The sequence below is a fragment of the Ursus americanus genome, chromosome 8, assembly GCF_024610735.1.
Source record: "Ursus americanus isolate L20-20 chromosome 8, mUrsAme1.1.p, whole genome shotgun sequence".
Taxonomy (NCBI): Eukaryota; Metazoa; Chordata; class Mammalia; order Carnivora; family Ursidae; genus Ursus; species Ursus americanus.
This window is the reverse complement of record NC_142134.1, coordinates 16,706,691-16,726,563: the sequence shown is the minus strand read 5'-3', so window position 1 is coordinate 16,726,563 and position 19,873 is coordinate 16,706,691. Positions and strand designations below refer to the sequence as shown.

The window sequence follows — 19,873 nt, the reverse complement described above, 5'->3', positions numbered from 1 at the left end:
TCGGTGATTTAGAAAAAAATAGTACGCATATACTTAGATTGATAGATGAAGACTGGTAAATCTAGGTAGAGGGTATATGGGTTTTGTTTGTGGTATTCTTATAATCTCTCTGTAAGTTTGAAATCATGCCAAAATACAAAGTTACAAAAACATAATGATGCCTCATGCCTATATCATAGCCCTTCCATTTTTACACGATTATTTGTTTGTGTATCCATCCGAGTGAAAATGGGCATCTCCAAAGTTTTTCACTGAACAGTATATCCTAAGGCATGTATGTTTCATTCATATATTTATAAACTATACACACATACTAGTCCTCCTAACATGTCATTGGAGAACATAGATCCCAGTCTTTGTTCGTCTTTTCTACCTACACTCTCTCTTCTGGCAGTCTAATCTGTTCTTATGTCTTTAAATTTCATCTACTTCCCAATAACAAATGAAGTTTAAAGAGTGGAAGCACTCTAACATTCTACAACAAATTCCAGTGACACCTGTCCATGTAAATGAACTACATGGTCTCTCATGGGAATACTGTACGAAAATAGATAATGATAGATTCATTGTGAAGAAAAAAATCAGAGTTGAAGTTCATTGCAAGACCAAGGAATTATCCAGTGTCGTTTCCAAACTGAATAAGAATACATAGACTAAAATTTCTAAGAAAAACAAAATGATTTTTCTGGATAAATTAAAACTGCTGGGAATTATCTTACCAGTTCAGCAGGTGCTAGCTAAAGGCTGGCCTGTGGTAATGGGGTTGTTTGTTTGTTTCCAGAAAGGCTATGGGAAAAATGCACTGGCATCTCTTAATCTCAGACACTACATTCAACAAGCCAACTGACGTTAATAGACCCAATAAAGTGTTGATTAAAATAATGAAGGAGATACCACAGAGACTAATTTATGATGAAGGAGGGGATCTATTCAAGTCAGACTTTTGATGGCTTAGTGGTCATATAGCAATGATGAAAAATACATTATTCAAGTTTGAAGCAGACACTTCCTCATGCAGAAGCGATGATTACAAGACATTCAAAGAAGCAATTCTTGACACCTGATATAAAGAGGAGTGGATACTAGGAATGCCAATTCTCATGTGGTTATTTCCTAGAAGCTTCTCCCCCATTGGTGAGATTATGGTCTTTGGTGTGACTCATCCATTCATTCAAATCAGTAAACATTTATTAGGTACTCATCTTGCTAAGCGTCTTGACTGCCAGTAAGATATTGCACTTATTTTTCTTAGCCACCTGATAAATTGTACAGAGTAGTCCAAGGGCTTAAGGATGGAAGAGAGAGATTTTTGTGACAGGAAAAGAAGACACATTTATTATTATACTTGCTTGCTTGTCTAAAGATGAACAAATTTAATAACTGTGCCAAATATTAGAGCAAAGGAAGATACTGTTTTCTTTTTCAAGACCAGATTTGTGGATATACATGTGTATGTATGTGTGCAAATGTACATGTATGTGAAGAGAGAGATAATCTGAGTGGATACAGAGTGAATTATTGATAGTGGCTAATCCTAAAGAATAGTATTGGAGGGGCGCCTGGGTGGCTCAGTTGGTTAAGCATCTGCCTTTGGTTCAGGTCATGATCCCAGCGTCCTGGGATGGAGCCACCCCATCAGGCTTTCTGCTCAATGGGGGAGTCTACTCCCTCTCCCTCTGCCTGCTGCTCCCCCTGCTTGTGCGCGCTCTCTCTCTCTGTCAAATAAAAAATAAAATCTTAAAAAAAAAAAACAAGAAAAGAATAAAGGATAGTATTGGAGAGGATTGAGTGGGTAGGAAACTTAAATTTTACATTACATACTTTTTATTGCATGTGGGCTTTTTAAATAAAGAAACATATTACTTTCTGCATTGAAAAATAATCAAAATAATATGAGGAAAAAGTCCAGCTTCCTTATATTTGGTTGCATTAAAGTTTGAGGTCCAACAGCAGAGGATTGATGGGCAATTCGTTTTCATTATTTTCTGAGCCACACTTGTGTATTTAGGGACTTGTCAAAGATTACAGACCAGGGAGGTGCCTCCTTTATTCATTTCCAACATTCTTATATAGTAAATGTGGATTCATTCTTTCCTCGTGAAAAACGACAGTCACTTTACACTTCCAGAAGATATCCTTTTTTTGTATGAACTCAGAAAGCTTGATCCTTTGTGTGTTTTGGGAGCCCATATAAGCTGAATATTTAAAAATTATTAAGCACAATGTGGTTTGGCATTTTATATCTGATGACTTTTCTCCTAAGAAAATTTTAATTGTCCTCCTAAAAAATGAAACGTCTCCCCACTGCCTATGTTTATATTCTTGGGAGTCTTAAAAAAAATATTATTGTTACCATTACATTGTTTCATCAATAACTGGCTGTTTTAATTTCTTTATGATGCAACAGATATCTTCCCAGACCTCACAGATAAGTAAACGTTAAGCAAATTTAAAACATATGGGAGATAATTATCTCAGAGAATAGTCAAGTTTCATATCCGAAAGAATTTCCAAGGTAATCTTCTTAAATCCTCTCATTTTATATAGGAGAAACCCAAGTCTCGATGGAGTCAAGTGTTTTGTCCAAGGTCACACAGCTAGTTGCTGACAGAATCAAGGTTGGAATCCTAATTAATTTTGGCTGATATCTCTGTCTCTCCCTGGGAATGTTTGCTTCCCACGCTATGCCCATCCTTCCCTTTGTCTAGCCTCAGAAGGAATCTTGCCATATGAGGAAGGATGTCCTCAACTCTGGAAAGAATTCAGGAGTGGGGCGGGTGAGTGGACTGAGATTTGATTCAGTTTGGTGTTTAATAGTATTGAGTCACTGATGCTTAATACATTGAAAAATAAAGTCTGTGCTTATTTTTAAATAATCAAAATAGCTAGGAGCACACATCTATACCAACATATTTGTACTTTATGGAAAATCTTTATGTGAATACATTATATAAGAGACTAAACACTGTATACCTGTTATCTGTGACTATCTTATAATGAAGGGCCATTTTTCATCTTTACATATCATTTTCTAATAAAATAAACTATGGAACTAAATTAATTAATATATCTTAAATGGTTCAGTTGATCTGGCCTTTGTATATCTATTAAACACCTTGTCCAAGTTGTGTAAGAATTCTTGACTTTTCTTGTCTTGCCTCACTTTAGGGGCCAGTTACTCTAAAACCTGTGACCTCATTCTTGATGCTACCATCTCCTGAAGGTCAGGTTTAATGTCATCCTCTACGAAGGTGATGTACATCCATGTTTGCCTGTAAGCGTCCCGGTTTTTATCTACTATCCTGTTGTAATTAATAACAGTATCTCCTTTTACCCTCAAGAGTCAAGGTTTGGATACTAAATTGTATGGTTATCCTACTCATAGTGAATGTAAAATATGCTAGGGAAGGACTTTTCCTCCTCCAACTTTCAGGCAAATCTCAGCATTTTCTCCTGCTTGAGCTATGTCTGTCCCTTCCTATTTTCAGTGTCTTACGAATTGTACCTCTTGCCTTCCAAGATTCACTGAAACTGATTAATCTTTCAAACGCCATCCTATTCAAAACTCAATATTTGACTTGATTGAACTAGAGTATCTGCCAAGTCCACTTTCATTTTGGTTTCAACTGGTTGTCCTAATATAGAGTGTGAATAAATGTTCCAGGCTTAAAAATCATTAAATTAACTATAAATATAAATATAAATTAAATTAAAAATAAATTATCAAGAGGAATTTGATGAAGGATTTGTGCTTTGCAGGGTAGTTAAATGTGTTTTTCCATAGAAACAACACAAATCCAATTGTTTGTGTGTTGGATCTCAAATTAGAACATGCTCATACCTGGAAAACCTAAACAGTTTTGCCTAAGGAATCTCTTAAGATGCTTCCAAATTATATTCCAAACAACTTCTTTAAGTCTAAGTTTAAGAAGCATCCAAAATTTATGATCTCCTCAAAGGGCCAGGCAATTTAGTTTAGAGAATATGGGTTTTGTAGTCAGATGGACATGAGTTCAAATGTTGCTCTCTGTCTTTCAATTCTGATCCTTCCATTTCCTCATCTGTGAATGGGGAGAACTGACTTATATAATGAGAACTTACTACAGTTCCAGGCAGTTCTAATAGTGGATACATTTTTCTGTAATGATTTTATAGAGGTTTTGGAAGTGATTTTGGCTTTCTCACATCTTCCTACCTGTGAAAAAAATGTAAATATCTTTTGGTGCCTGTCTTTGGGGTCTCTCTGTCTCTACTGCCTAATTTCAGACCATCACAGTGTCTTACTTGAATAAAGAAAGAACCTCTTAAGTAGTCTAGTCCTTCAGACCACCTGTCCCTAAATTCTTTCTCCACTTAGCATTCTTAAAACAAAGTATCCCCTGTTTAAAATGTTTCGGTAGCTTCGCCATTGCCTGTGGGATAAAAAACAAATTCCTGAGCCTTTTGCCTATATTTCCTTCTACATATTTCGTCTATTAGTCTATGTCTTTCATTCTACATTCCAGCTCTATAGAAATTCTTGAAGTGACCCAAGTGTGCCCTATCTCCTGCCTGGAACGTTAATCCTCTCCCTCTCCTGCATTCAGAATGTGCCTTGGTTCATCTTCTCAAAAAGCCTTCTTTGCTTACTTCCCATCTTGATTGCATGCTGCTTTGATGTGCTCTCCGGTAATGTGCCAATCTCCCCAGTAGTCTGTAAATTCCTCATTTCCAAAGGGTAACCCTCCTGACATTGGATTTTGTCTTTTTCTTTATACCCAAACACATCACATTATTTGGATTCAATTAAATCTGGCTTTTGGTAGATTGAAGGAAGGAAAGAAAGGAAGAAAAGAGGAAAGAAGAAATTTTACCTTATTTTCCTGGAGAAATTTGTATTCTGGATAAAGAAATACTGTCCCTTGAGATAACAAGGAATAATTATATGAACCTCATTACCTGGCACGGAGCCTTGTCAATAGAAGACAATCATTAAATATTTGTAGCTTTGATTCACTGACTCACTAAATACCACCTGTGTACCTAGATTAATATGCGATCAGTACCATAATAAAAGGGCATTTCTTTCAAAAATGATTTTAAAATGTTGTTATTTGCTATCAAGCTGCAGTAGTGTTCAGACAAGAGATTTCCTCTACCTTGGTGTGTCCTGGGGGAGGGGGGGACAGCTGCAATGGTGTTTGGGGGAAAGTTGTTTTTTTCCAACAAAGATCCACCCTGTCTTTGCCTGCCTTCACATAAGCCACCTTTCTGATATGGCAGAACCCAAAGTCTGCTAAGCCAGTCACGTTATCCCACAGTGTGTCTGAGCCACAGGACCCAGAGAGGCTGACTCACGAGAACAGGTAATTAGGAAGCAGTAGGACATGAGACGGGAGAGGAAATCTAATTTACAGCTTGCTGGAGAGCTCTGAGTCAGCGTGGAGGAGAACCGAGATGGAAGATTAAATTATCTGTGAGCTCACTTCTCTGAAATTATTTAGTCTGTCCCTTTTTTCATTTAAAAAACATATGCTGTGAATGCAAGGATTTAGCTCCTGCTTCTGAAGAGCTGGCAGCTGAGAGTAGTTTCTTGAAACCACCTGGAAAGGATAGAATTAGCTTTAGGATATCTGCTATTCCAATAAGGGCCACGACTATCGAGTTCAGGAAACAGAGGAGATGTCCAGAAACTCTTAGGACCTCCTAGCAACTCAAGGGTATATGGCGGCCTCTGTGTCAACAAAACTCAAGGGTTTCGAGGCACCATGTATAGATGCAGCCTCCTAGAGCCCAGCAGGGGCTCTTCCCTTGTTTCCTGCGATGCCTAGCTGCTTGAGCCACAGGGAGACTTGCAGAGTTCAGTCAGTTGCAGAGGTATGTTAGTCTTTGCCTTCATACTTGTGGACTTTTTTGGGATGTTTGTTGATTGAAGAGTAGTAACCCAGGCAACAAATATAATTAATACATTCAAGAAATATTGGTCAAATATATATTCTCTAGTAGACAGTGTTCTGAATACTAGGGATAATGTGGTTTAAAAAGCCTAAATATTGGGGCACCTGGGTGGCGCAGTCGTTAAGTGTCTGCCTTCGGCTCAGGGCGTGATCCCAGCGTTCTGGGATCGAGCCCCACATCAGACTCCTCTGCTAGGGGCCTGCTTCTTCCTCTCCCACTCCCCCTGCTCGTGTTCCCTCTCCCGCTCGCTGTCTCACTCTGTCAAATAAATAAATAAAATCTTTAAAAAAAAAAAAGCCTAAATATTATGTTTCTGATCTTATTTATAACTTCCAACACATTTCTGATTTATAAAACTCATTCTACAGGAAATCCAGTAAACATACTTAAACTGACTAATTGAATGAATAAATACAAAAAGAAACTAAGATAATTTCAGATGAGATTGGGCGCGTTCAGGGTGGTACGGCCGTAGACGAACCTAAGATAATTTCGGATAGTGGTAAGTGCTATGAAGAACAATTAAAATAGAAACATGGGGCAGAGAGTGTGTGTATGTAAGGGGAGGAGGAGTTGATCAGGTAGAGTGGTCAGGAAATCTTTTTTCTGGGGAGGTACAGGGGAATGATGGGTAACTATTAGAGGCCATGAAATGGGATAATGGGAAACCATTGGAAGGTGTGCAGCAGAGGAATTATGGGAAACTATCAGATGGTATAACGTGGGGAATAGTTATCCTGGCTGCTGTGAGGAGAATGGCTTTTGAGAGGAGACGGGCAACAAAGTAAGCATGAGCTTGAGTTGAAGAGAGTTGATGCTTGAGATTTTTATGTGCATGGTTCCCTGGGACTATTAAAAATTTCCATGTATGATATCTCCTCCCAAGCACAGAACATTACAACCCAGTAGCTGTTCATGCAGTCACTTTCCTTCACTGCTATCACAAAAGAGCTCTCTGGGATTCCTTAGTAAAAGCCTTCCTCTAGTGTTACTGTAAACCTGGAAACTGAGAGGAGATCAAGAGTTAAGAGAACTCTGACTGTCTTGCCTGTGTTAATATGGTCTGCCCTGGATTTCACCTCTGCTGTAAGTACCTCTCCCATCAGTGAAATTCAACTCCACACATCCAGGCTTCATAACACAGTAACTAGTCTCCACTAAACTATGCTAGGATTCTAAGATCCAGAGCATGCCCAGAGTAGGGCAACCTGGAGTATGTCCAAGGGACCTAAATATAGAGGGACAATTTTTTTTAATGGTTGTATGTCACTGTGTTATTTTAGATTGTGCTCGAATTCACATATTGACAGCACATGCTTCCCTTCCAACGGGGAGAAACAAACCATGTCATGAATTACAAAGTATGTTGGAGGACCAATTTCCTGTTGTTGGCACTGGTCACCAAAATTGCTAGTTCCCTCTTTGCTTAACCTATTTTGAGAGACTTTGGTTCTTGCATTTAATACCTATAATCTGTTGTCTGTGGCTCAGCCCACTTCTGTTCCAAACAACCTGCCTGTATGTGACTTCTCTTTACACCTTCCTTCCTGAGTCCAATCCACAACCCTGAATCAGCCTGACTCATTCCGGCTAAATCTCTGTGTCTCTCCTCACAGCCTATCTCTCTTTCAAGGTTTACTCAGATTTCCTTCCTGTTCCTTCTAACAGACAAAGGCAAAATGTTCAAATTAAAAGTAAAGTTTAAGAGGTAAAAGAAAAATAGGAATACTTTTAGTAAATCCAAGTCATATATATCAGAGTGTCAGACTCCAATCGTACTTGACCTATTAGTGTTCTATATAAATGTAGCTGTTGATGTCTTTGGGATTTACCTTTGCACAGAGCTCAGTTAAACAAAATCGATTGAGAATGGAAGGAGATTAGGATCCTGCCATTGTGTCAAAAAGTATAAAGTATGGTTTATAAGATTTCTTTCTCAAGTTAATTTATGTACTTTGAATCAGTTGCTTATTTGTCATGGTTAGAAAATTGATACAGAACCTATTAATTACTCAACATTTTGGAAAATATGTTTCAAAAAACAAATTATCACTTAAAACAATACTTTTATAATCATTTAGTCACGTTGCACTGTTTTCTTCCAGAGATCAGGGCAAGAGTAGATACAATATCATTTCATTTTATTTATTTGATTTTTTATTTTTATTTTTTTAATTATGTTCAATTAGCCAACAATATCATTTTAAAAGTAGATGGGCAATATCAAAACCAAACTGAATTTCTGAACTAAAGAATGTGTCACAATTTGAAAATGGGTTTTGAATGGTCTGAGCATTTGCTAATTGTGTCTTTAAATTGTAGCTTGTAATGTAGATTTGCCTTCAGTAGTTTAAGGAGTCAGATCAAAGAGAAAGATTAATAGTGCCCAGAGCAATTTCGATCTGGGCCATTTCATATTTTGACTTATCTGACCCTAGGATGGATGTTGTTGAGAGTGGGCAACTCAATGGAGACAATGTAAATAAATTTGAGGCACATGCTTATAACGTGAGAATGGATAAAAAGATAGTTATAGAAAATTGGCCTTACTTCTTAAGTAAGCCCATTGATTTTATTTGACAACTATGCACTTATCTAAAAAGTTATTGCTTGTTACTATATTCCACAAGGGAAGGATGAGGTAGGTTTATAAATGTTCAATTAATATTTGTTAAATAATTACATGAATGAATGAATGGATGCATTATAGAAAGGAAAATTTAAAAAATATATTGTAATAACAATATCACTCCTTCAGTCAGAGAAAAATAATTTCCTTATATATAAGTAGGAAATGTTACATGAAAGACACCAAATAAAAATATTGAGCTGCTCTTTTATTTAATAAAACACGTAATTAATAATAACAAGAATAAACTTGCATGTATGGTAAAAAAAAATCTCGACAAATTAGAAATAGGGATCTGTGGTAATAATAATGTGTTTCTAGTTCAATATTGCTGATACTGGGTAGAAATATGAGGGGCGCTTAGGTGGCTCAGTCGGTTAAGCGTCTGCCTTCGGCTCAGGTCACGATCCCAGGTTCCTGGGATCCAGCCCCACATCAGACTCCCTGCTCAGCATGGAGTCCATTTCTCCCTCTCCCTCTGCCTCTCCCCTGGCTTGTGCTGTCTTTCTTGCTCTCTCTCAAATAAACAAATAAAATCTTAAAAAAATATATTAAAATTAATAACACCTGTCATAGCACCATCCGTTATAGTCCTCTGTAAGGACTAAAGGATGTCAGCGTCCTGAGACATAAAAAATATTATGGAAAATCAACAAAGGGTAAGATTATTTCCTAAATATACAAGAAGTTGGGCATTATAGAGAAACTTTCAGTATTAAGGATTTTAAAGTGGAGTAAAATATTTTCTCTGAGAATAGATGGTTCACACAGTGTAATTGTGTTACTGTTCCCTGCCAACTCCTGTGGGTATTATACAAGGTTACACAGGGGAAAGGTAAACCACTTCTCTTTGGGTACAGTGTAGTAGAAAGAACATTGAATTAGAAGTTGTGAAACCTGGTAACTATTCTTAGCTGCGGCATTAATTAGCTATGCGAATGACCTTGTACAAATCATATTTTCTCTGGGTATCAGTTTCCTCATCTATGAAGTGAGGGCATTGGGCTAAATTATATTTAAGATCCTGATATGCTTTCTGTGGTTCTTATTCTTTTGTGTGTGTGTCTTTTTCCAAATGCTCAACTACTACGTTATTTAAGGTATATTTCCTGGTTCTTTTTTTTTTTTTTTCCTCCCCTCTCTGTCTCTTTCTTCAATATATGGGATAGGAGGACACTGACTAAGTCTGAGGGGCGGGAGGAGGAAGAAAGTTAGCTACAGGAAAGGTTTATATCCCTCTCTACAAGAAAACTTAAATATAGCTACTACAGCTTTGAAAGGAATGGTTTATGTCCAAACAGCATTTTCCAGACAAGCTCTGTACTTTTTTGCCAACAGAATTAACTTTAAACTGAACGCAGTAGACAGTTAAACAAGAGTCGGCACTGGAAACAGCTGTGAGTAGACAAGACCAGTTACTTATAAGGTACTGTTTTTTACTCATTGAAATCTCCTTCAGGGTTTATTTACTTTGGGCACAAGTATTCCCTGGTCATTTGACCTTTCCCCCCACCTCGCCTCTATTCTGAGAGAAAACACACTCTTTAAAATACCTTAGTTTCTTCGCTGTATTGTTTTGTGGCTGTTGATATTTGAAGCTACTGGGATTTGGTTTTGTTTTGTTTTGTTTTCAGGAACCTAATGGTCGTTGTTGTTATTTTATTTTGAAGCTTAGTTTAGCGTTGTCCTTTTTTGTATCTTGTCATGGGTAAGGTTTTATGTTTTGTTTTTTGTGTCGGATAAAGAAAGATATGCTGTAATATGACGGAATGTGCAGAATGCTCTTGACTGAGGGGGAGGGATAAGTTAATTCATGTTGGACTGAAGTATAGAACCAGTTTAGAGCCAATCAGATAGAAGGACCAAGACACAGCAGCTCCAGGCGCTCTAAACTGACTCGGGGAAGGCTCGTCGACCTCATCACAACTTGGGGGATCAGACCTGGAAAACTCACAATTTTGAATTAGGATTTTACCTCGAATCTACGTCTGTCGTTAATTGTTCATTTTAACCACTCCTTCCCTCTGTTTCCATTTATTTAAAAAAATTCTGGCAAGCCTTTTTAAAAAAAATTTTCTTATGAAGTTTATCTTCTTTAAGCTCATCCACCTTAAATGGACAACATTTCCAAGAACTCAAATCACTGAGCTGTGGAGGCTCTCAGAGCAGAAGGGGGATAGCCCAAAATGGCAGTGGGGTGGACAGAAGGGAACCACTATTATCTGCAGTGTCACTCTTTTCCCGGACGCATGACTAACTAATATATAATTCTAGCTGCTGGTCAATAAACAAATAATGAGACAATTAAGGAGTTCTACATTTGTGGATTTTCCAAAAAGTGAAGCTTACAAGTTTACCATGGAAAACTCCAGAAGTCTTAGAAAGAATTTAGCCATTTTTGGATAGTTCACTTTCTGAGATCCAGTATATATTTTGAGATCTCTCTGGAGGGAACTTAATTCAGTTTAACATTCTCTGAATTACCCTGCCTTCTCATCATGGATATACATTGTAGAATTATTTTATAATGTAATGATACGTTGGGGGCCTATTTTGTGGTGTGTAAGGCTATTACTTCTTATGTCAAGAGGTCACGTAATCACTACGCTTTTTAAAAACGTATCATTTTTATAGGACTTTTTTCTTCCTGTGTCCAGCATCCATATGAAAGTGTGACTTCTTATGGGTGTGGACAGTTTGCATTCTTCTAACGACACCCTTCAACCTCAACCACGTCTTTATAATTATTATTTCTTTTGTGCTGTGCACAAGAAAACCAGGAAAAAAAAGAGTTTATAAAAAATTATGGAAGGCATGAGAAGCAGTAATTTTATTTGAGGGCCCAAGAGATTCTCTTATGAGGGAAGTGCACGTGCCAAAGGGCATAGACACAGTGACACCTATTTTAGGTGCTCAGGAGACTTTCGGTTTGTGTCCAAGTTCTTAGTTGTGTTCTGTAGCAGAAGTTGCCATGGAAGTGACTCTGGGATAAGGAAGGCAATTACTGCATCAGATACAGAAAGTGTTTGTTCTCCTTTTTATGAAGTTACTGGAGGTATGTGTCAAGGAATCAGTGACTAACCACATCTCAAGGGGCAGACTTAATATTAATCAAGTACTAAGTATTTTATTTTAGTTCCATTTACACATGTGCTATTCACACGCATGCACATCTGAGAAACAGCATCATAATGCTTTGTAGGAAAGAGTTAGGGAAGAGGAAAAAATACTCATCATCTAGCCCAAGCAGTTCTTCTGTGTGGTGACTATGCTTTAAGGAGAAAAGATATATTTTTCAATTGTCTCAGTAATGTCTTGATTTCTTTAACTGTAGCCTCACTTACTCACAATTTCTTTTAAGTTGAAAATATAATGAAGCCGAATTTTGAATTTTGTAGCAGAATATATGTTTTCTCACCATTCAGTATTTTTTTATGTTGTGCACTGCAGAGCAAAAGGAATCACTGGTTTCTCAGTGATCTTGATAATTAATCCCACTTGACGCATGAAAAAAATGAAAACTGGACATATTAGAGAAATACATAAAGCGCTAAACTGAGTCCAGGGCAATTCTAAATTCCAGCTTTAAGTAATCCATTACTAATGACTTGACCATACAGTAGCTTTATTTAGAATTCTGTGTGAGGACTTTTGTCTTAGAGGCCGTTTTTGCTCATGCTATTTTTTAAATACAAGTTTCATCTAATCACTGTAGAAATTGTTACTGGGTGTTAAAGTATCTCATGGTGTAAATGACAAACTCTTTTATGTTTGAAACCATGAGTTTAGGGACTGCCTTTGTCTGCAACCTTGAATTTAGGGTCCCCATGAGTTTAGAAGCATCATCTAAAATCTAGAGATTTTGCTCATTTTGGCTCCCTCATTCTTTCGGTTAAATGGTATGGGTTATTTTAAAATAAAATGTTATTCCAATTGAAACATAACTCTTTAAAATTGAAAATATGCTATTTTAAGTCAATACAGTAAAGGTTTTATAACTATACTTGAGTCTTTCGGGTTAATCAAAATGTCATTTTCATGGGCTTACCTAATTAGGAAATCTGACATATGAAAGTATATGTATTTTACAAGGAGAACTGTACTCTCACAAGACCTAAACTTAAAATTCCTGAAAACTCAGTGCTGTGATGAATATACATTTATGAAGACTTCCATTGAGAAAGAGCTTTTTACAACGAGAAAGGGAAGAAGCCTGTTAGTATTCACTGATGGTGCTTTATAAGGGTCTCTCTTGACACAGCCTTGTGGGACTTTCCAGAAGCCTCAGAACATAGCCCCTCATGAATTAGAATTCGGTGAGCAAATGTATGCATTTCAAGGAACTGTCAAGTCCAATGCTGTAGGTTGTGGACAAGGAAGAGAAGCTATCAATATTGCTTTAGTTGCTGAACAGAGAAAGAGATGATTGGTTTCTCCTCATAAAAATCAGAATTGAGTTCATTTTCCATGTCAACCTCTCAGGAAAGATGCTCAGATTGATGCAAGTATGTTCTTCTATGTTGCCCTTTGCTTCATGTACTAAATTGGACAATTTAAGAGGTGATGTGGTCAAAGACTAAGATTCTTTTTGTTCATTTTAGTTATGCAATAAATGTCTGTTGAATGAATATAACTTCCAATCCTTTAATTAAAAGGGCATTAACAAAAAATAATACTAAAACCATTATATTTTACTTCATGTTTTATTATTGGAGTATTTGTTATTTAGTTGACTGTGTTGGGTTATGCTAAAACATAAAAACTTCATTAAGCAATACTATTAATAAATTAGGAAATTCCTGTTAGCAAGCAGCAGTTTAGATCTATGAATTGCTATAGGTGCCTATAGTTAGTAATAATTTAACAAGCAGAGTTGGAAGACATGAAGGCCTCAGCCTTTTACCTCTATCCTTTATTTTGCTGAAGGCATTGTGGAATTTATAATTCGTTTGTTACAAGCAGATGCCACTTTTAAAAATTAATATTATTATTGATATTATTAATAATTTTATTTTACTAATATTGTTAATATTCTTTTATTACTATTATTTGATTTATTATTATTATTGGGAAAAACAGCAGGATATTAGAAGGACAGATAAATGTGGCTGAGTCTAAGCTTTACAGGCCAAATATTATTTTGGTAATCTTAAAATTTTAGGAAGTAATTTTTAAAGATTACGTAAGTTATAGAGCTCTAGGCAAACAGTGATATCTTTCCAAACGAACAAAAATAATAATAATGATTCTAAGGAGCAATTTCCATTTTGCTTTAGCTTCTCTTTCCAACCTGCTTGCTTTTGAATGTGTTTAATCCAAATATGTGTTCTGCGGTCCTTCTCTGCTGCACAGCATGATTCCAGCAGGGAAGACAGCATCGGCATGGTAGGCCCTCCATCTCCACACCTGAGAACCCTACAAGTAGAATCGAATACAGTAGAAAGGAAAACAACCTCCCTGCAAACCTGGGGTGTAAAATGCCCCACATAACTCACAAGAAAGCTAGCAGTTGTAATGCTTATGAAGAGAGTGACAATATAAAAGCAGAAATAAATTATTGTCAACAATAATAATCTATTCCTAATAGATTTCTTTCTGTATCTGCGTATATAATATAGTATCAATATTTTGTTTTGTTTTATTTTTACAAAATTGGCTTAAAACTGCAAATTTGGATTCTACCTTGCTTCATTTAACATTTTATTAGGAACTTTTTCTATATTATTCAGAACACTTTGGAAAAGAGTAATATACAACTGCATACTGGTCCACTCTACTCTATGGCAATACCGTATGTAACAGAATGTGCTCCCCCCCATTGTTGGGGACTTACTTTGTTTCGGTGTGTTCTGTCATTCATCGGATAAGAATAAGCATTCATTTACATGTGATTTTTGCTCATTGAGTTATCTTAGAATTGTAATGACTTAGAAATCTGCAAGTCTAAATCCCTCTTTTTGCAGTGTAGGGGAACTAAGTCCAGAAATCTTGCTCATGTAGAACCCAGGCTTCCAGCTTTCAGTCTAATTTCGATGTTCATCCAGACATAATGACTGGATGATAAATTTACTCTGGGGCAAGAGGTGAAAGCGTAATTTCCTTCTGTCTGAGTAAGAGGTCAACCATGTACCCTATTCTCTGAAAATCCCCAGGGAACAGAAGAGTTCTCATACTAAAGAAAGAACTCAAGATTCCATGCCAGAAGTCTTTATGACACACGGGGTGATAAACATATAATAGCTATGGGAACATTTTTAAGTAGCTGTCACTTTGTTAATGAGTATTTGCTAAAGCATTTCCTGGGCCACTAGTGTTTATGGAACTTTTAAACAAAATATTTATCAGGATGAAACCGGGACTTGCTTCATAAATTATGTCCTTTTACTTGCACCTTTGCTTTTCCTCAGTGCATAACCAACGCCAGGCCTCTGCTACAGTAAACAAACAAACACTCAACTTTCTCAACGAAGCGCTCTCTACCCGATGCCAAGAAAAATTTGGGTTTTTTCTGTATTTGCTTTCCCACCTCCCTCTGACTCTAAAACTCTTTGCAGTTTGGCATTTATTTCTACCACAATATTGAAATTACCTCTCAGAGGTTGCTAAGGATGGCCAAATTCATGGTTAAACCCAGAGCTTTTTAGCCATTGCTCACCTCTGCTCTTTCTGCCATTCATACTGTTTGCCGCCATGCTCTTCTTGAAATAGTTCTTTTAGTGTTAGGGATCTTGTACAAGCTTACGGTTCCACCTTTCTTTTCTTCACTTTCTTCAGAGGGCTCCTGTCTTCTTCCCACCTCCTTGCTCCGGGTGTCTGTGTTTGTTTTCTGTCCCCACCCCCCTTTATACTTTCTCCCTCAAAAGATTGCATCCAGTCCCGTGGCTTTGTCTTAAAGCCCAATCTAGAGATTTGGTTGGCAAGACCTCTTGTAACTCACAATTAGTACAAGTTATGATACAGGTTTCCTTTCTCTGGATGTGCAACACTTGTGGTAGGATCTTTGGCTTGGTGGGAAAGTGGGCTGGATTCCAGGCCCATCTTGACCCCACAACCTTCTGTCCCTCCCCTGCTTCTCAGAGCTCCCAGTACAAGGCTGTCTCAGATGTTCCAGGACTTCAAATTCCATATCATTCCCTCACTCCTACCAGCCCTTCGTCTGTTATCTCCTTCCTCAATTCCTATACAACCAGGTGACAGTTATAGAATTTTAAAATCTACAGTCTTTGCTTTTTTTTTCATCCCCATGACCACTACCTTGCTCAGAATTAAATGATCTCTTCTTAACCGGGTGTCTCCTTATTGGTCCTGGTCTCCCTCACTCCAATCCTTTGCCACTCCAGTCCATCTTCTAAACTGTTGGCAATTTAAAGATATATGTATATATGTCTTTTATATATATGTGTACATATTCCCTCCCACACCCCAAATTTTCAGTGAGTCCTTAGTAGTTAAGAGCAGGACCTATGGATTTGAATTACAGGATTTGAGGCTCAGCTCTGGCAACATTTTGCATGTATCATCCTATGCGAGTGACTTTAACATTTCTAAGCCTTCATTTTCTCACATAAAAGAAGTATAATAAATGTACCAATCACGGTTAACATGTATCAAACCCGTACACACCCAGGGGCCACGGTGCTCTGTGTTCTTTCCATGCCTTCCTTCATCCAGTACTCAAAAGAGTACATTTTATTAGATTTATGCTAAACATACCTTAAAAATGCAATCCAGGCAATCTTAAAGAGACTGGTTTATTCTTTATGAGTTCAATTTGTTTGTTTGTTTTTCAAGAAAGCTACTCTAATGTTAAACCCAGATAATACCAATGACCTTAGCCCAATCGCAAATGATGGTAAAACTAAAGTAAGTGGATGTTTTATTTCAGTTTGAAAGGAAGGCATCTCCTGGCCCATTCTTTCTTGTGCTGGAGAGGAGGTGGGTAGGGGGATGGGCTAAATGGTTGATAGGCATTAAGGAGGGTACCTGTGATGAGCACTGGGTGTTATATGTAAGTGATGAATCACTAAATTCTGTTCCTGAAATGGATAGTGCGCTATATGTTAACTAACTGGAATTTAAATAAAATCTTAAAGAAAAAACAAAAACCAAAAAACAACAACAACAAAAAAAGGGTAACAAGAAAAGGAAAACTTTTTTTTTCTAGTAACATTTGCACGATGCAAATAAACACTTTTCTTTATTCAGTATTTCTATGTGATTGTCTTTATTTATTCTTTATGATTCAACCTTATAGTCACAAAACAAACTAGCGGAGTAGCCAGGAGTCTATCCCAGGTTTTTGACAACAGGCTCTCTGCTCATTTGCAGATTGCTTCTCTTCCTGTGAATTTAAGAATCAATGCAATGACATAATCAAATTTAAGTGAAAATACTCCACAGAGTAATGACTAAGGGGTTTCAGATGTATGCCAGGAATATTATTTCACTATAATGTTATCCTAGAGTAATAGATTGATTTAGTTTTTCCAAATCGACATATGCCTTCCACTTTGGGTAGATACACTGACCATTTGCCCTTGTATCCGATACCAGTTTTTTGAAAGCGATTGCTAATGTCTTCTCTAGTGCTTTCCTCCAGAGACTAAGCTATTTCTGTCAGAGGACTTTGGCTCTTTCTTAGCATCAAAGGTTCTGTGGCTTATTTCATTTCCTTAATCTACTCAGTAATTACTTATGAATGGAAATTGCATAGATCATACAACAAGGACACTGGATGGGGTCTTAAGGATCTTGTAATGAAGCCTCTACATATTTCACCTGACCAAAGCAGGCCAAGCTAGGCTAAGAGACATATCAGTGATCATAGAGCGAGCCTAGAGGGTGTTTTGTCTCTAAGAATGCATACCTTGCAGTTTTACTGGCAACTTCTTGGAATATCCAATGCATTGAATAGCCTAAAAATCACAATTGAAATAAATCTGAGTCTTCTCTTTCCTTCTTCCTCCATCTTTCAGTGTCAGGCAGGAATCCAGTGTGTATATTAGAGATCCACCCCCTTTTTCTTTTTCTCTTTCTCTCTTCTTTTTCAAGATTTTATTTACTTATTTATTTGAGAGAGACAGAACGTGTGTATGCCAGAGAGAACATGAGCAGGGGATAGAGGGAGAAGCAGGCTCCCTGCTGAGCAAGGAGCCTAACTTGGGGCTCAATCCCAGGACCCAGGGATCATGACCTGAGCTGAAGGCAGACACTTAACAGACTGAGCCACACAGTCCCCCCTCTACCCTTTTTTTCATTCACAGGAGCTGCGTTTTGGTAGAAAAAGCTTTCCAAATGCGGTTTGCTTGGCTTTAAATTTCCTCAGCTCTTGAAATGGGAATTACTGACATATATCACGAATAAAATAATGAAATATTTATGAATCATCCCGAAAGTGCAACTCCCAGTGCTCCACAGTGTTCTCTGAAGAAAAGGAAATCTCTGTGTCAGAGATATATTTGTACATTTCAAGAAAAATATTAACATTATGTTGTGTCAGTTTTATAGTATGAAATACCATACACACACGTACAAAGACTGGGGACATGGCTTGGGAGAAGTACCTTTTCAAGAGTGAATGTTCTCCTCCTCCACACAGATTGGTCACTTTCTCATATAAACACCTGGCCTCGGCCTTTTTCCCGTCTCCCCTTTGTACTATTTGCCACTCATGGTCACCTGTTAGCTTACAGTGTTCCTCAGTCTTACCTTTGTAGAGGTTATTACTTCTTCTGAGATGCTCTCCCTGACTCCGTCCCTACCCTTAACTCCCATGGCTGACCTCTATGGTTTTCACTACTTTGCACTTGAACTTCATGCTTACTGGCCCACGTTCTTAGGCCAGCTGCACTGGAAGCTCCCAGAGGACAGGGGCTTTGTCTGACAGGCTTGGATGACCGGTGCTTAACACAATGCCTGAGACTGGATGACAAATTTAGGGGCCCGATATTGCTTTAGTCTTGTTGTTGCAAAGGAGCATAAATCCTGTGTGAGGTATTGTCACACAAGGAGCTGTTAAAAGATTGGCCAGCCTGTCACACCAGACACCTGGTTAGTTGAATGGAAAGTCTGAGAATATAGGCAAGAGCAATGAGCTTCTTTCTTTTTCCCTCTGGGTAAAATATTCCAGGATTTTGCTCTACATAGATTTATTTCATATTTACTCAGATTTCATATTAAAGCAGATGGTCATTCAGGTGTTTATTTTATTTTTTTTAAACACCTTCACTCATTTCACCATGCAGGTGAACTTTTTGAACTTTGTCTGTCTTAGCTTCTTCACCATTTGTCAGAGTTTCAGCCGTCCCTTTATATGATGGAGACTTGGACTCAATGCTGAAATTCAAGAAATATTTTGATATTCATTCATGGTCTGTCCCCTTACATTTTCTCAAATCTCATTCCTTTTATGACAAATACTGCTTCAGAAAAAAGGTAATTAAGAAAAAAAGTGCTTTGGAGATTTTTATTTGCAACAGTTTTTGAGTTTCAAAAAGTTAACAGCATAAATCCTCAGGATCCAAAGTTTAAATGATAGCAACAACAATGAAAACAGCTAAATAAAACCATTCTCTTTATCCTATTCCCAAAAGAAATAAGGGTTCTCATGGCAGGGGGCCAAAGAGAAGAATCAGAGGGAAACTAAGGGATGTCAGCTGCTTGGAGGGTGGTGGGACTCTGAGTGGGGACTCCACAGTTCTGTCACCCTCTGCCCCACTGCCTGAACTGGGTACCTGGGAGACAGAATGGAAAACCTGGAGGCGACAAACTCAAATCGTTGTTCGGTGCCATTTCACTTGGTACCGGGATATTCAAAATGGGTATGTAGGCAGACATGTCCAAAACAACCCCCTAGCTTATCCAATGTCCTCAGTGCAGCCAAGAGAGGAGGAGAAGAAGCAGTGAGAGGCAAACTGGGAAAAGCCAGGGACAAGGACAAGGAGGACTTTGTCCCAGGGTTTGTAGACTGAAGTCCAAGAACAGACAAGGAAATCAGCATCTCAGACATGCCTGTGTATGCAAAGGATGATGATCATGGACCAGATTCCCACTCTTCTCCAATAAGACCTGGAACCCTAGATTTCTCCAACATCAGATGGCTCCCAGGAAAGTGGTGGCTCTGAATTAACTAAGATTGCATTTCAGCCACCCGACAGTGTAAAAGAATAAGGAAGTTACATTTTATGTACTTGACTTTGTAGACCAGCATCCATTCCCTACTTCTACGTAAATCATTTTTTAACTTAAGCCCATTATTTTCAGATGCCTATTTTACTATAGAAAATGCTGGTATACAATAATGTTTTA

The 19,873-nt window shown here is 37.7% G+C and overlaps 1 protein-coding gene across 4 annotated transcripts in view; it reads left to right on the top strand.

The window, feature by feature from the left end:
- Nucleotides 1-19,873, top strand: part of ARHGAP24 (Rho GTPase activating protein 24) — a 484,542-nt gene that overhangs the window by 271,419 nt on the left and 193,250 nt on the right. The window contains exon 1 of one of the 4 annotated variants that reach the window (XM_087864014.1): nt 9,727-9,963. The exons of 2 other annotated variants lie outside the window; for them this stretch is intronic. The gene's annotated coding sequence lies outside the window, so the exon portion shown is untranslated. Of the gene's footprint in view, nt 1-9,726; nt 9,993-19,873 lie in introns of those variants that run through there. One more of the 4 variants, XM_045791087.2, reaches the window with a different exon arrangement.